This window comes from Dicentrarchus labrax, unplaced genomic scaffold (assembly GCF_905237075.1).
Source record: "Dicentrarchus labrax unplaced genomic scaffold, dlabrax2021, whole genome shotgun sequence".
In the NCBI taxonomy this organism is placed as follows: Eukaryota; Metazoa; Chordata; class Actinopteri; family Moronidae; genus Dicentrarchus; species Dicentrarchus labrax.
The window spans coordinates 138,364-156,580 of NW_026136954.1; the positions used below are offsets into that span (position 1 = coordinate 138,364).

Below are 18,217 nucleotides of genomic sequence, written 5' to 3' on the forward strand. Positions count from 1 at the left end.
TGTGAGGTGATGATCAACTCCTGTGAGCTCCAGCTTGTCCCTCAGAAGCACAGGCTGGATGGTGTTGAAAGCGCTGGAGAAATCGAAGAAAATGATCCTCACAGTGCTTCCAGGCTTCTCCAGGTGAGAAAGAGCTCTATGTTGGAGGAAGATGATGGCGTCAACCACCCCGAAGCCAAGATGGTAGGCAAACTGTACCGGGTCCATCAATGGTTCCACCAGGGGGCGGAGATGGATGAGGACCAGCCGCTCCAGGGTCTTCATCGGGTGCGATGTCAGCGCCACTGGCCTGTAGCTGTTGAGGTCCTTCGGGTGCGGCGTCTTTAGCACCGGTACCACACAGGATGTTTTCCACAGTTGTGGAACTCTCCTCAGCTTCGGGCTCAGGTTGAAGACGGTGTTTGTTGTTGGAGAAGCACCGTACAGTCCTGGTGGGTACAGTGTTCTCCACACAGAAGTTTATGTAGTCCGTGATGCAGTGTATTAAGATCATAGAGTTCCTCCCACACAGTCGTCTCGATACAGTCCCTCAGACCATCTTCTGACTGTGCAGGTCACAGCTGGTTGCCTGTGCACTAAGGGTTTATACATAGGCAGGAGATGAACCAGGCTGTGGTCTGATCTCCCCAATGGAGGGAGAGGTGATGATGAATATGCCTCCTTGGTGTTGGCATAAAATAAGTCCAGTGTTTTATTGTCTCTGGTGTGGCAGGTGACATACTGGGTAAATTTGGGCAGAGTGGAGGAAGGAGAGGCATGGTTGAAGTCCCCAGAGATGAGGAGGAGGGCCTGTGGGTGCTGTGTCTGCAGCCTGCTCACAGCTGAGTGCAGGACATCACAGGCTGCGTCACCATTAGCGGGGGGGGGGTACACAGCTGCTCTTTGACAGTGATGTGCCCGGGGGTTACACCATCTATCGTTGACAATCACAGCCAGCCCCCCTCCTTTCTTCTGATCGCTCTCCCGTGTCCTGTCTGCGCACCGCAAATTAAATCCCTCCAGAGAAACGATCGTGTCCGGTGTTAGTGAGTTCAGCCATGTCTCCGTAAACACCATGATGCTACAATCACAATATTCCCATAGGTGCCGGGTAAGCACCATTAACTCGTCCATCTTGTTGGGAAGAGATCTCACATTCCCCATAACGATGGCCGGAAGGACGGGTCAGAAGCGACTGTTCCTACGGCATTGAATTCCAGCACGGGTCCCCCGTCTCCTCTTCTTTAACTCAAAGGGAACGTCGGGTCTATCCTGGGGCAGCACCGCTGTGTTACGGAGGGCTAACAGCTGATCCCGACTGTAAACAATAGGGCCGTGGCTGGGCATGGGGCCCTCCGGTCACGGAAAGTGTAAAAAAAAAAAAAAATACAGAGCAAACACAGTAACTTTGGTATAGTCGCTAAAAACTGCTAAAAATAAGTGAAAGAAACTCAAATTGAGCAGGAGCTGCTGCAACTACTGCCACTCAGGGGCAGCACGTTGATGGGTGTGAGTGATTTCTCAAACCTGGAGTAGAACTCATTCAGCTCGTCGGCCAGTTGAGGACTCTCTGCAGTGTGGGGGGGAGGGTCTCCTGTAGTTGGTGACACCCTGCAGACCTCTCCACACTGATGCAGGGTTGTTGGCTGAAAACCTGTTTGTAATGCCTCTCTGCTCCTCTGACCTCCTTTGTCAGTGTGTTTCTGGCCTGGTTGTACAGGACCCACTTCTGTAGGCCTCCTCCTTGACCTGGCGAAGCTGCTTGAGTTTTGAACCAGTGAACCAGGGTTTATTGTTTTTGTATGTGCAGAAGGCTTTAGTCTGCACACACGTGTCCTCACAAAAGATAGTGTATGATGTCACAGTGTCAGTGAGTTCATCCAGGTTGTAAGCTGCAGCCTCAAAAACATTCCAATCTGTGCAGTCAAAGCAGGCCTGTAGTTCCAGCTTTGCATCAGTGGTCCATCTCCGGACAGTCTTTACTACAGACGTAGCAGATTTTAACTTCTGCCTGTAAGTTGATAGAAGATGAACCATGCAGTGATCAGAGTGCCCCAAGGCTGCATGGGGGACAGAGCGATAGGCATTTTTCAATGTTGAATAGCAGTGGTCTAGAGTGTTTGTGTCGCTGGTGGGACACTTAACATGCTGTCTATATTTAGGCAGGTCATGGCTGAGGTTTGCTCTGTTGAAATCCACCAGAACAATGAGCAGGGAGTCTGGATGTTTCTTCTCCATATCCATTATCTGGTCAGCCAGGTGTTATAAAGCGTCACTAACACAGGCCTGAGGTGTCAGGTGGACTGACCTCCTTGCGGCCTTCAGGGAACCCGTGGCAATGTCTCTCAGCCGGGTTGCCTGTAAAGTCCGATCAGTTGTTAATCTGCCTGCTATTTCAAGATTATGTGATACAGACACATGCGTAACTCTCCTGCTCACTGTTGTCTTGTATTTTATTCTAGGTATGACCGCTTCATTCGGGATCAATTCAATTCAATTCAATTAAATTTTATTTGTATAGCTCCAATTCATAACAGAAGTTATCTCAGGACACTTTTCAAATAGAGCAGGTCTAGACCGAACTCTTTATAACATTATTTACAGAGACCCAACAGTACCACCACGAGCAAGCACTTGGCGACAAGGGCAAGGAAAAACTGCCTGTAAAAGGCAGAAACCTAGGACAGATCCTTCGGCTCTAGGTGGGTGGTTGTCTGTCTGGACCAGTTGGGGTGAGAGAGAGAGAGGGACAGAGAGAGAGACAGAGAGAGAGAGAGACAGACATACAGGTGCACAGGAACAACAGTATTGGCAATGGCAATCTAGCAGGACCATGGCAGGAGGCTCCACCAGGATCGATAAGAACCTGCGAAACGAGAAAGCACAAGAACTCCGGGGAAGAAGTGAAGTTAGAAACATGCATTAATGGGACATGAATGAGTGCAGAAAGAGAGAGGAAGAGAGGAGCTCAGTGCACCATGGGAAATCCCCCGATAGTCTAGGCCTATAGCAGCATAACTAAGGGATGGTTCAGGACTCACCTGATCCAGCCCCAACTATAAGCTTTATCAAAGAGGAATGTCTTAAGCCTGCTCTTAAATGTGGAGAGGGTGTCTGCCTCCCGAACCACAACACTGGAAGCTGGTTCCACAGGAGAGGAGCTTGGTAACTGAAGGCTCTGGCTCCTGTTCTACTTTTAGAGACTATAGGAACCACAAGTAGCCCAGCATTCAGAGAATGTAGTGTTCTAGTGGGGTAATAGGGTACTATGGGCTCTTTAAGATATGAAGGGGCCTGACCATGAAGAGCTTTATAAGTGAGGAGGAGGATTTTAAATTCTATTCTACATTTTAAAGGGAGCCAGAGCAGAGAAGCTAGTACAGGAGAGATTCAATTCAATTACATTTTATTTCTATAGCGCCAATTCACAACACAAGTTATCTCAGGACACTTTTCAAATAGAGCAGGTCTAGACCGAACTCTTTAAAACATTAATTACAGAGACCCAACAGTACCACCATGAGCAAGCACTTGGCGACAAAGGCAAGGAAAAACTGCCTGTTAAAAGGCAGAAACCTAGGACAGATCCTTCGGCTCTAGGTGGGTGGTCGTCTGTCTCGACCAGTTGGGGTGAGAGAGAGAGAGAGAGAGAGAGAGAGAGAGAGAGAGCAAGAGACAGACAGACAGACAGGTGCACAGCAACAACAGTATTGGCAATGGCAATCTAGCAGGACCATGGCAGGAGGCTCCACCAGGATCGATAAGAACCTGCAAGACGAGAAAGCACAAGAACTCCGGGGAAGAAGTGAAGTAAGTAACAGAGATGTGAATTTCGTTTTTTTCTGAGTTTAACATCAGAAAATTGCAGGTCATCCAGGATTTTATGTCCTTAAGACATGTTTGTAATTTAGATAATTGATCGGGCTTGATCGATAGATATAACTGCGTATCATCTGCATAACAGTGAAAATTAATGGAGTGATTCCTAATAATGCTGCCTAAAGGGAGCATATATAAAGTAAATAGTATTGGTCCAAGTACAGAACCTTGAGGAACTCCATGACTAACTGTAGTATTTATTGAAGATTCATCATTAACATGAACAAACTGCGAACGATCTGATAAATATGACTTAGTGACTTAGCTTAGTGCGGTTCAGGGATCAGAGGAGCCTTGATGACTGCCAGAAAGTCCTGTGTGTGGCAAAGAAAGACATGCTGGGCAATCATGGGAGGCTGCTTGAAATTTTTTTATTTATGTTATTTATGTATATTCGCACAAGGACAGTAAGGATGTGGACTCAGGAGGCTGCTGGGGCACTGCAGGACTGCCTTGAGACAATAGACTGGGATGTACTCTTTGAGCCACACGGGGGAGGACATCGACGACAAGACAGACTGCATCACAGAATACATCAGGTATCAAGCCATTGATTACCAGTGACCTGAAAGCACTCCTCAACAAGAAGAAGAGGGCCTTTAGGTCTGGTGACAGAGAGGAGCTGAGGAGAGTGCAGCATGAACTCAGAGAGATGCTGAGGGGTGTAAAGACAGCTACAGGAGGAAGTTGGAGGCCAGACTCCAGCAGAACAATGTGAGGGATTTGTGGACTGGGATGAAACAGATCACTGGATGTAAAGTGAAGGGCAACCAACCATCAGGCGGTCTGGAGAGAGCCAACGAGCTGAATGGCTTCTCTAACAGGTTTAGCTCGCAGCCTTCCAGCCCCCCACTCACCCACACTGTTTACACCCCTCCCCCTCTCCTCCCTATGGTGAGCTCTCTTGTGCAGCAGGTGAAGGAGCTGCGAGACCCTCTACAGTTTGCTTACCAGCCCAATCTGGGAGTTGACGACACTGTCATCTATCTGCTGAAATGAGCCCATTCGCACCTGGATAGTGGTGGCAGCACTGTGAGAATCACATTCTTTGATGTCTCCAGCACTTTCAACACTATCCAGCCACTGCTGCTGGGTGAGAAGCTGCGGGTGCTGGGAGTCGACACCTCCATTGTCTCCTGGATTACTGACTACCTGACAGGCAGGTGACAGTTTGTCTGTCTGGGCAGTGTCCTGTCTGATGCGGTGGTCAGTGATACAGGAGCTCCACAGGGGACTGTGCTGTCCCCTTTCCTTTTCACCTTATACACCACAGATTTTCAATACAACTCTGAGTCATGTCACTTACAGAAATTTTCTGATGACTCGGCTGTGGTCGGCTGTATAAGTTGATGAAGGGGAGTACAGAGCAGTGGTGGACAACTTTGTGGAGTGGGCTGGACGCAATCACCTGAGGCTGAATGTCAACAAGACCAGAGAGATGGTGATTGACTTCAGGAGGAAGAGGACTACTTCACAGCCACTGTGTGTTCTGGGAGAGGATGTGGAAGCGGTGGAGGACTACAAGTACCTGGGTGTCGTCATGATTCCTGCCACAAGCTAACACAATGTACAATAACTCACATCTGTCTGTGAGAGTCAACTCACAACTCTCTGCTGTATAGTCCTGTTTTTGCATACCTGCTCACTGCCACATTGTTTTTCCAGTCTCACTCTTTTCCTGTTTTTATAGTTTTTATATTTTATATTCTGTATATTTGATATTTTTTATATTCTGTATATATTAGGATTTATTTTATATTTTATTGTATTTTATTTTAACTACCTGCACTTTTACGTTTATACTTCTGCTGCTTGTAACAAGACAATTTCCCAGTTTTTGGGATCAATTAAGTAAATCTATTCTATTCTATGTGGCTCCAGAGGAGAAGACGCTGTTTTGCTGTTACTGCAACACCGTCATCATCCTCAGTTATTTTCAAACACCCGATGCAGTGGAAGGAATGGCAGTAAGTGTGTTTTCCTGACACTTTGCACGAGTGTTTCGTAGCGTGCAGTACAGTATAACATGTAGTCAGTATTGAGGTCTGCATGCTGAAACCAAAAGCAACCATGCATGTTCCCACGTTTTCCCTCAGTATGGGGGAGGCAGCAGTAAGTACTTTAATAGGCTGAAATCGCTCGTTGTGAATTGCAGTATTATTAACGACACAGATATTAACTTGGCTCATGTCTTGTCTTTGCAGATGCTCGAGGGCTACTGTCAATGGATCTTCCCTGATTACATCAACATCAGTGTTGATGATGATGGGATATTTTTTTCTGGCCATAAATGGTAGGCCCACTAAGAGTGCCAGCAATGACCTTGCTATATGCACTGTGGAGAGAGAGAGAGAGAATGGGACAAAATTGACATCCTAATTTGCACATTGAGTGAACAGTTCAGAATTCAGATTTGTAAGTGAGAGTCAACTGAGATGTCTTCTGCATTGCAGCTGCAAACTCCCAAATGTGACCAGCCAGGAAATCAGGAGGGTTGTGAAACTCAGGTGGCTTCCCAGTTCACGAGGAGCAGAAAGCTGGCGTGGCTTATTACATGGCCCATTCCACACCCATGGCCAATGTGCACTATTGCATGAAGACCTGGATAACATCGTGGACACCTGCACCCTGTTCAGGAACCTCAGACAGTATGTGCCATCATCTGAAACGCACGTCAGTCGACCACTGTGTCTGTTGGTGCATGTGTTTGTCAGTGTTTATCCTTTGACCTGTTCAATCTTACAACTCCTCTTCTGAGGATTCAGGTGAGGAGAGGAGCAACCGGGCACTGGAGCGAGGAAGAGAAGATGCAGACAACGGGGAGACTGGAGCTGAACAGGACCTTGCAGCTTTCCTACAGGCCTTTCCACTTAATCTGACTGGCCAGCCACCAACCAAGAAGCAGATGGCCGATGCTGGCTTTCCTACTGACACAGTCTTCTATGACAGGTGGAGGGCTCTTCAGTATGGCCAACGGGAGAAACATCTCCTGTGTAAGTGACAATACTTTCCTCCACAATCCAAAGTAATGCATAGAACTCCCAAGTGTGGACAAGAACTCGAAATTGAATGTTCTGTGTTTGAAAGCCAAATGTTCAAGACATCCACGTGTTGTGTATAATATTTTGTCTTATGGATACTGATCACCTAGACCTTGAATACCCAACCTTGAATATGTGTAATTGTTCAGTGTTTTGTATTTGTCCTTTGTTTTACCCTTTGTACTAAAAGATGAAAATTGTCTATAAATATAGAGTTATGAGTTTTGTCTGACAGTGATCACATGGACAGTAGCCTCAAGACAGGATTTTTATAACTAATTTTATTTCAGGCTAACACTGAGATCTCCCCTCTGTGTTCCATGTAATGTCCATCATAGTGAAAGAGGGAAAGAAGTGGTGCTCTTACATCCCAGCACAAACAATAGATGTGTTATACATGTTTTGTTGTGGTTAATGACTCCTCTGTGTGTGACAGTCCAGCCTCAGATTAGGCAAAATCAGTAGTCTTCTTCTTCTGTGTTGTAAACTTTCTCTCTTTTTCTCACCGCAGCGTCCACCCTCTGCTGTGTTAAGTCAAGTGATGATACTGCTCTAAGTGACCAACATCATCCAGGAGAAGGCAAAACTCATGTGTATTCCCATCTACAAGAAAGACCGAGGACACATCACCAAACCATCCAGAACTACACAGAAGCCGAGAGACTGAATCAATTTCAAAACGTCAAACACAGGCTGACAATTACAGTCAGTGTGTGGCTGATGGGTCTGGCATTAGTGCCTTAGTTTGTCATAACAAAGCTGACTCCAGCCCATCACTTAACAGCAACATGGTGGACTCATAATTTATCGGTCATTATGTTTGTGACCTGTGGGAACAAGGACATGTTTGAACACAGTTGTTTGCTAAAATACTGTGAGCGACAAGCGTTTTATTAGATTTTTTAAAATTTTATCATAATCTTAATCTATTTTTCTATTTATACAATGCAAGACCTTTTGTACTGTCACTGCTCCTACAATTTGATGGAAATGAAAACTTTTCTTACAAAAACTCTTTGCAGCCGTTTCATTTAACTGTAATTTCAGTTGTCTGACTGTAGTCCACATTTCCAGGCATCATATTGTTACTATTTTCTGTAGGTTTTTGCTCCCAACTGACAACCTCTAACCTGCAGAGAAGATGAGAAGTTCTGATGACATGATTACTAAGTTTCTATATAGTTTGACCTTTCACCTCCAGGAGGTGAGGCAGCATGTGTTAATGTCCCAGTTCCACATATCTTACAGCCCCTGCAGCACAGGCACAACAAAATATATAAAATAAATAAATATATACAGATATAAAATAATTGATAATGTATACAGATATAAAATATCTACAGATTTAAAATATACATAAGTACAATATATACAGATATAAAATATATCACTCCACTCAGCAATGCTTAACTACAAATCCTCAATTGGATGGGAACCTAGACAATTTCCCCTCCCTTGGTCCGTGTGCACGCTGCCCCTCCTCTTCTATTCAGTAAAATGTTTCCATTTCTGATCCCTGCTTTTCCGCTGCATCCGTCATGATCATCAGGCACTCAGGGTCGGTGTCTGATTCAAAGGCTTGGGCACGTCTCCTCATCTTTCTGACCCTTGTCCTTCTTTCCTTTGCTTTTCTTCCCTCCCTGCTGCTCCGAAAAGCCGCCTTCTCATCTTCATTAACTCCTTCTCTCCTTCAGAGAGCTCAGACACAGAGTACATGCTGTCAGCATACATTGGTTCCTCACCCCCAGAGTCTGAGGTGGAGGCAGGATGCGGGTCCACCGTTTCCTCCATGAGGGCTTTCATCCTCAGGCTGCAAACCTCCATGGCCTCCTTAATGAACGGAAGAGCACAGTCATATTTTTCTGCCATCGCCATGTCATGGCACATGGCAGCCACAACCTGACCAAACTCATCCTTGGACAGCTGTCTCCGTGCCTTGGAAGGAGGAAATGGTTTATAAATTCACTGTCACATACAGATGACAAACAGAGGGTGAACATTAGTCTTCAAAATGTTATGTTTGTTTCATTTTTTAGCATTAAAAAGCCACCTGGGGTGGATCTGACATGACACTTCCACTTCCAGAACCATTATGCTTTCAATTACAGCTTAAATATTTAGTAATGTTCCTTCCAAAAGCAAGTCTGTGAATATTCTCCATCATCCAGTTCATAGTTATCTCAAGGAAATCAATTAAATGCAACTGGACTTGGTTATAAGTCTTTGATTCTGATACAAGTTTCATCGTCATCATCATATATGATGACAAGTTTCGGGTCTGATATCAAAGGCCAAAGCTTCGACATGTTTGCTGGACCCCATGCCAACTCCAAGGCCTACCTCCCTGCCCTCTGCCCTTTCATCACTGACATAATAAACTCCATCCTAGCATCTGGTGTTGTTTCCCCCAGTTTCAAAACTGCTTCCATCACTCCCATCTTAAAGAAGCCTGGTCTGGACCCTGATGATCTCAGCAACTTCCAGCCGATCTCCAACCTGCCTTTCCTCATCAAGGTTCTGGATAAAGCAGTGGCTGCCCAGCTTCACCAACATCTGTCTGACCATGAGCTCTACGAACCCCTGCAATTCAATTCAATTCAATTTAATTCAATTTTATTTGTATAGCGCCAATTCATAATAGAAGTTATCTCAGGACACTTTTCAAATAGAGCAGGTCTAGACCGAACTCTTTAACATTAATTACAGAGACCCAACAGTACCACCATGAGCAAGCACCTGGCGACAAGGGCAAGGAAAAACTGCCTGTTAAAAGGCAGAAACCTAGGACAGATCCTCCGGCTCTAGGTGGGTGGTTAATGCCATCTAGAGTAACTATATCTTTAGACAGTGAGTCTCTAAGGTTTTTGGGGCCAAGAACAAGAATTTCGTTTTTTTCTGAGTTTAACATCAGAAAATTGCAGGTCATCCAGGATTTTATGTCCTTAAGACATGTTTGTAATTTAGATAATTGATTAATTTCATTGGGCTTGATCGATAGATATAACTGCGTATCATCTGCATAACAGTGAAAGTTAATGGAGTGATTCCTAATAATGTTGCCTAAAGGGAGCATATATAAAGTAAATAGTATTGGTCCAAGTACAGAACCTTGTGGAACTCCATGACTAACTGTAGTATTTATTGAAGATTCATCGTTAACATGTACAAACTGCGAGCGATCTGATAAATATGACTTAAACCAGCTTAGTGCGGTTCCTTTAATGCCAATTTGATGCTCAAGTCTCTCTAAAAGAATATTATGGTCAATGGTGTCAAATGCAGCACTAAGATCTAATAATACAAGTACAGAGACAAGTCCATTGTCAGAAGCAGTCAGAAGGTCATTATTAACTTTAACCAGAGCTGTCTCTGTGCTATGATGAACACTAAATCCTGACTGAAAATCCTCAAATAAACTATTGTTATGCAGAAATTCACACAACTCTTTGGCGACTACTTTCTCCAGAATCTTAGAGAGGAGGGGGAGGTTAGAAATCGGTCTTTAGTTGGCTAAAACCCCTGGGTCAAGAGTGGACTTTTTAAGAAGGGGTTTAATTACAGCTACTTTAAAGGACTGTGGTACATATCCTGATAATAAAGAAAGATTAATCATATCCAGTAAAGAAGTGCCAATTAAGGGAACAACTTCTTTAAGCAGCCTAGTTGGGATCGGGTCTAATCGACAGGTTGATGGCTTCAATGAAGAAATGATTGAAGTTAACTGATGAAGATCGATAGCAGAAAAACAGTCTAAATATATATCTAAGTTTACATTGACAGAAGTCCCTGAACTTGGAGAGCCACTGGTAACTGTTGATGGCAGTTGGTGATTAATTTTTTCTCTAATAGTAATAATTTTATTATAGAAGAAGCTCATGAAGTCATTGCTACTTAAGTTTATGGGGATATGTGGCTCAATAGAGCTGTGACTCTCTGTCAGCCTGGCTACAGTGCTGAAGAGGAACCTAGGGTTATTCTTATTTTCTTCTTCTTATTAGTGCTGAGTAATAGGCTCCTCTGGCATTACGGAGGGCCTTTCTATAAATTTTAAGATTATCTTGCCAATTTGAGCGATATTCTGATCATTTGGAAGAGCGCCATTTCCTTTCAGATTTTCTAGCTATTTGTTTTAACTGGCGGGTTTGGTGGTTATACCAAGGTGCTAGTCTCCTATGTTTTAATAATTTCCTTTTTATAGGAGCGATAGAGTCTAATGTTGATCGTAGTGAGCCTGTAGCACTATCGACAAGATTATCAATTTCAGAGGGACTAAAGTCGTTATAGGACTCTGTTAAATTCAGACATGGCATTGAATTAAACACTGAAGGAATCCCCTCCTTAAATTTAGCTACAGCACTGTCAGATAGACATCTGCTGTAGGACGTTTTGCCTAATGGCTTATAATCTAATAGTATGAATTCAAAAGTTATTAAATAATGGTCATAGGTAGGAAAGGATTATGTGGGAAGACTATTAAATGTTCAATATCAATGCCATATGATAAAACAAGGTCAAGAGTGTGATTAAAACAATGAGTTGGTTTATTTACACTCTGACAGAAGCCAATTGAGTCTATTAATGATATAAATGCATTACTAAGGCTGTCATTGTCAACATCAGGTGAGTCCTGAACCATCCCTTAGTTATGCTGCTATAGGCCTAGACTATCGGGGGATTTCCCATGGTGCACTGAGCTACTCTCTTCCTCTCTCTTTCTGCACTCATTCATGTCCCTTTCATGCATGTTACTAACTCCACTTCTTCCCCGGAGTTCTTGTGCTTTCTCGTCTCGCAGGTTCTCATGGATCCTGGTGGAGCCTCCTGCCATGGTCCTGCTTGACTGCCATTGCCAATACTGTTGTTGCTGTGCACCTGTCTGTCTGTCTGTCTGTCTGTCTCTCTCTCTCTCTCTCTCTCTCTCTCTCTCTCTCTCTCTCACCCCAACTGGTCGAGACAGACGACCACCCACCTAGAGCCGGAGGATCTGTCCTAGGTTTCTGCCTTTTAACAGGCAGTTTTTCCTTGCCCTTGTCGCCAAGTGCTTGCTCATGGTGGTACTGTTGGGTCTCTGTAATTAATGTTAAAGAGTTCGGTCTAGACCTGCTCTATTTGAAAAGTGTCCTGAGATAACTTCTGTTATGAATTGGCGCTATACAAATAAAATTGAATTGAATTGAACATCCACATGAATATTAAAATCACCTACAATAATTACTTTATCTGTTTTAAGGACTAAACTTGATAGAAACTCAAAAATTCAGATCTAAAATCAGAGTACGGTCCAGGAGCGCGGTACACTATAATAAATAGAACTGGCTGCAGTGTTTTCCAGTTTGGGTGAGAAAGACTAAGAACAAGGCTTTCAAATGAATTATAATTTAGCCTACAGCCTACAGAGCACACCACAGCACAGAGATCGCCCTCATCAAAATAACTAGTGACCTTCTCATCGCTGCAGACTCTGGCAAAATCAGTATCCTCATTCTCCTCAACCTCTACACAGCTTTTGACACTGTTTCCCACACAATCCTTCTCAAATCCCTATCCCATGACCTTGGCATAACCGGTACAGCCCTTACATGGTTTCAGTCCTATCTAGCCAACCCTGGACACCTTTCAATCATTCCTCAAAACCCACCTCTTTGCCATGGCCTTTTCCCATCAGTCTTGGCTCAGTCTGTCACTCAGTCTTTCCTTCCCTCTCTCCCTTAATCTGTTCCTTTAACCCCACCCCAAACCCCTGCTAATTCTCATGTAAAGCGCCGTGGGTATTTTGAAAGGCGCTATATAAATACAAGTTATTATTATTATTATTATTATTATGATCGTCATCAACACCACTCAAATTATGCTATGCTATTGTTAAGCTATTTTTTAGATCGAGAGTCATAAGACTTAGACAAAGCACACCCAGATGGTGCTCAATTCTACTGAGCATGGATGGCTCCGGAGATTCATCAGACTCCTTTAGAGTGCATATTCAAAAATACCTTTGATATTTCCCAACAATGAGGGAAAAGTGCACCGGAGGCTTGGCCTGGTGTTGAAGGCAGCATGGACCGACACAAAGGAACCACAGGGAAATTCAATCGAATGCAAATGGACTTGGTTATAAGTCTTCCAAAGACTTTTGGTTCCCCTTAAAAAACCATTACACTTCCACTTTCAGCTCCTGGATTTAGTAATGGTCCTTAGACATGAGTAAGGTTATGCTAACACTTAACCCTGATTGATGGTGGAGGGTGGTGGGTTAGGGTGAAAGGTGCCGCTCACCTGACTTCTCACCCTGGAGTGGATCTGGTTGAATGTCACAGTACTGGTGAGTCCTGAGTCGCTCCACGCCGCATTCAGCAGAAGGCCCAGCTTCCAGTGCTCTTTTCCCTCCATATTATGGAAAACAAGAGGCACTTTTGGGTAGACTCAATCGAGCACTCTGATGAATACCATCTGGGCGTGCCCATATGTGGCCTGGGTCTTGTTACTCTCAATCTAAAATACACATAAAAAATAATGCAACTTGACTTGGTGATGATGATCATATATGATGATGATAAAAGTTGTATGAGAGGTGAAATATCTTCAAAGACATAACCAAGTCTAGTTGTGGTCAACTAAATTTCCTTGCCACAGGTAATCATGTTTAACTCACCCACACCATGTAAAAGCCCTCCTTTTCTTCTCGCTCCCAGACCTCTTTCTTTGTCAGGCTGCAGTACACCACTGGCCAGTGTCCAGTGACGATAAGGTAACCCTGCAGGAGCTCTACGGTGACCAATTGTACCTTTTCCTGCATTTGCTCTGGAAAAGAAAAAAAATTATTAGTCTTTCATTAGGGGCAGCTGTGGCTCAGGAGGCAGAGTGGTCATCCACCAACTGGAAAAGATGGTGGACACGTCGAAGCATACTTGAGCAACCCCAATTGCTCCTGGTGGCATAGCCATCAGTACATGCATGAATGTGTGTGAATGGGGTTAATGCTGACTAGAGTTGGACAGCGCTTTGAATGGTCGCAAGGACGAGGAATCTGTCCATTTTTGTATGGCCCACGAAAGCAAGAAAGGAGCCTCCTCTTCTACCTTTGTCATACTTTGGGATTTCCTAAAGCTCTTGAGACTCTTAATGGGTGTTTTGGGACCACAATTAAAGTTGTGCATTAGCTTGACTGAAATCAAATTTCATATTGCAAACTCGCAAATTACAGTTTGCCTCAGAGGGCTTTACAATCTGTCCTTCACCAAAAGAAAAACCCATCAGTAACAAAGCAAAGGATAAGGAGGATACTTACTCAGCAGAGCAGGGGTCCTCATCGTTGCCACCATGATGAATGTTTGCTCCTCCGAGGCACTGACCAGTTTCCCTGGTCATACACATGACAAACATTGAGCAGACATTAATAGGAAGATTTTTCAGTTTGTTTTGTTTTTTGTCAATGAAATAAGCTTCCCTGAAAGATAGAAAGATTTACTTTATTGATTGCAAACTGGGGAATTGTTTAATGAAAAGACTTTTAAGACTTCCAATTTCAGCTTCCAGATTTAGTAGTGTTCCTTCGAAAAACCATCACCCTTCCAATTTCAGCTTCCAAATTTACTAGGCTTTCTTCCCAAACCATTAGGCATTTACCTTAAAACTTCAACTAATTATTACTTCACTTATGTCTCTTTTTCCTCTTGACCCCCCGCCTATGAACCACCACCTACCCCAGAAAGTCCGACTGCAGTCTCTTGATGCAGTCTTTGGCCAATCCGGGTGGCTGTCAGGAGGTTTTCTTTTCAGTGAAAGAGCTCTACGTGGGAGGGGAAGGTCTTTGCGTTGCTGAGCATATTCTTGACTGATGTTGGTTTATACCCAGCCTTCTTCAATGCAGTTGGCCAACTAGAGAACAAAGAGAACCATTTTAGCAACTTATGAGTCATACACCAACCTGGGCCACTGCAACAAGTAAGTCAAGTCACTGGTGTCGACCTCCATTCAAACTTTATTTGGATAGCTCAAACTGAAAGATTGCCTCAGAGGCATGTACAATCTGTAAATAGAGGGTGACCTCTATCTTCCCCCCCAAAATAAAAACCCTTAACAAGGAATAGAAATGGAAGAAACCTCAGGAGAGGCCACAGAGAAAGGGTGCCTCACCTAGGTGCAGTAGAACTTACACCTGTACTCTTATAGCACATGAACAGAATCAAGTGCACTTGGCACACTGTGTACATTATAAATTGTCACCGACCTTAAGGTCAAGGTCCAGCCTGGACACCATTGGTGGCATTGGGTTTGTTGCCCTCAACTCTCTCAGCCTTTGCACGTAGTGGGCCTGCTTTGCTTGAAACAAAGCACCATCCACTTCCTGTGAGGTATTTCAATAAAGAAAGGTCTTTAATTTCCAAAGCAATGATATACATAGCATAAATCAAATCAAACTTGTATAGACCAAATTCACAAATCACAGTTTGCCTTGGAGGGCTATGGTGAGGACAGTATATAGTGATTATAATGAAATGTATATACACAGAAAACACTACTGTGAGATAACTACTTCTCCAAATGTACTCCCCCGCCAGAGGAGAGTTTTTTTCCTCTCAAGCTAGAAGGCTGAAAGTTTTGTCAGTGATTCTGCACTCTAGTCCTGTGGTGATTTGAAGCCTCTCAGTCTTTTCATCTGCAATACATTTGAATTTTTCCAACAGTTTTAGGCCAATATAGCTCCAAATGAGCTGAACTTGTCAGGAAGCACTTATATTACATGTCCAAACCAGATTCTAGACCCTTAGTCATTTCTAAAGCTACTTCCACCACGACCACACAACTTCCCCATATTTTATTGCAAAAACACCCAACTTTGAGACACTTAATTTATTTAAAAATACATAGTTGGCTAGAGAATGACTGAGACCTGTTTGGCCAAATATGGGTCTATGGGATACAGTCATGACACCTTTGTCTCACACAACAGGGAGTTTTTTAAGTATGACTCCAGCATTCATGCGATTATTATCAAGGATTAATATCATAGTGCCCTATTATCTGACTAGAGCACTACGCTCTCAGAATGCAGGATTACTTACTAAGTCTTAAAAAACAGAATAGGAGCAAAAGCCTTCAGTTATCAAGCTCATCTTTGGTCGAATCATCTTCCAGTTTCAGTCTGGGAGGCAGACACCCTCTTCAACTTTAAGAGTAGATTTAAGACCTTCCTTTTTGACAAAGCTTATAGTTAGGCCTTCTCCTCCTTCTCCTCACTCGGTGGTGGTCACAGGGATGGGATGGTGGAGTGCTTGGGAAAAAAACAAAAACAACAAAAATAATACAAAATAAATAAACATATAAAAACACAAATAACATATCACAAACAAGTGCTATGAAATGACACGGACAGGCCAGGCAATGCATACCTTGTAGGGGACGGTTGGATGCAGGCTCCAAATCCTGAGATTCTTCTTCTTCTTGTATTCCCCCTGGATCTGTAGCTGCTGCAACCCCGCCTGCGACACGCCCCCCCAAGCACATTTATCTCCATTCTGGATGATGGCCACACAGGAGATGAAGGTCAGGGTCTTCAGGAGCAAACCTCTCTTCATCTCCTTTAGGAGCCTCTGTAACACTGTTTCCATCCGGGGCATGCCGTGCTCTCAGTGCACCTTCAGGTGTATCGAATAGCAGAGGGAGCGCCACTGAATCTCGCCAATGACTTCGAGAGTCTTGGAGGCCACGTGAAGAAGGCTGTGGTATCTGTTAGGTTCTCTAGAGACTTGGACCCCAAAGCAAAGACACAGTCTCTGGTGTGTGGGAACTGAAGATATTTAATAGTTATCCAAAACAAAACCGGAACTGAAACGGGCAGGTGAGGCAAGGAGCTGGCTGGCAGGAGGATGTCTTCAGAAGACTTGCACAGGCAAAACTAGACGTGGGTAAGTAGCAGAACAGCAGAGAGCCGGAGAAGAGACCGGGCTAATGAAGTGGAGGGAATGGCCTGAGTGAAAACAGGTGTGCCAACAGGAGGAAGCCAGCCACACCACCCTGCCCCACACAAGCTCTGCAAGAGAACAGAAAGGGGAGGGGGAAGAGAGAGAACAAAAAGAGAAGCACAACAACAAAGACATAATAAACCAAACCATAACAGTATCTGTGGTCTGGTGTGGGGGAGACAGACTTGCGGGAGCCGACATGATCTCAATCTGCCAGAAAAGAAAAGAAAATAGACATGTCTGTCTAATGATACGGTTGATTAATGAAAAATGAATATATCAAGTCAGAAACAAACAAACAATTTAATATGTACATGTATACATACCTTGACCTTTGACCCCAACGTTTCCTTCCTGCTCAATTAATCTTTGAAAAGAGCAAAAATTCACTTGACTATCTGTATACAGTTGATTAATTAAAATAAATGAACAAAGAGATGAAGTGATACATGATTTCTTATATACATATACAAATATAATTAAAAACTTATCAAATAGACTTGTAATCAGGAATCCTCCTGCACACCAACACACTTAGAAACTCTCTGTGGAAACCCGCTACAGGTTGAGTCATATGTGGTGTGGCATCACTTGTGCTGCCAGGTTAGGGGCAGCGCCTGCCCTCCGGTGGCACCTGATGGGATCTGCACCCCAGCACACTTAGGATTTGGCTATGATGATTTGTAACCCTAAACCCAACCCAGATCTTAAGCCCTAAACTTAACCCTTCACCCTTATCCAGGCCGTAAACATAACCATAATTCCAAATCCTAAACCTATCCTTGATCCTAAGCCCTAAACATAACCCCACCCAAATTTCATGATCATTTATTTGCATGATTAATAATTATAAGACCCCAGACAAGCACACAGGCGTCTTGGCTCTTCCACATCATCGTTCTGTCTGTTAGTGTTGTTGTAGTTGTTGTTGTTGTTATTGTCAGTGTGTGCCTTGGCTCTGTACAGGAAGGGTGATGAAAACATTTATTTTACAGTTGTTCTGCAGCACACAAAATCAGGGAATAAAAATAAACTTTTTGCAGTTTGAACTGTTTTAATAAAGGAAACCAAATTGAAAAACAAAATCTTATAAATAATATTTTTTACTTACATAATTACCAAAATAAACATCTCAAACAAAACAAAAATCTTAATGACCCCAAACTTGCTAAATGTACTTGTACTGATGGAGAACAATAATGAGAATGAAGTACATCAAAATAATTACAATCATTATTATAAGAAGTAGGAGCACATCCCACAGGTCCCATGCTCGTCCACATAGCACTCCCAATCTAAAAGGAAAACAAAACCACATTATTGTATTATAGTACAAACATCACTTGATTCAGCATC

The 18,217-nt window shown here is 43.6% G+C and overlaps 1 long non-coding RNA gene across 3 annotated transcripts; it reads right to left on the bottom strand.

Moving 5' to 3' along the window:
* Nucleotides 1-7,774: 7,774 nt before the first annotated feature.
* Nucleotides 7,775-16,378, bottom strand: LOC127360845 (uncharacterized). Of its 3 annotated transcripts, none has more exons than XR_007883944.1 (8): nucleotides 16,289-16,378; nucleotides 15,962-16,170; nucleotides 15,127-15,243; nucleotides 14,600-14,774; nucleotides 14,185-14,256; nucleotides 13,549-13,697; nucleotides 13,173-13,388; nucleotides 7,775-8,726 (listed from the first exon to the last, which is right to left on the bottom strand). It is a non-coding gene; the product is annotated as an uncharacterized LOC127360845 (long non-coding RNA). The 3 variants fall into 3 exon arrangements; XR_007883943.1 differs by having other exon boundaries at nucleotides 7,775-8,729; XR_007883942.1 differs by having other exon boundaries at nucleotides 7,775-8,834.
* Nucleotides 16,379-18,217: the final 1,839 nt, after the last annotated feature.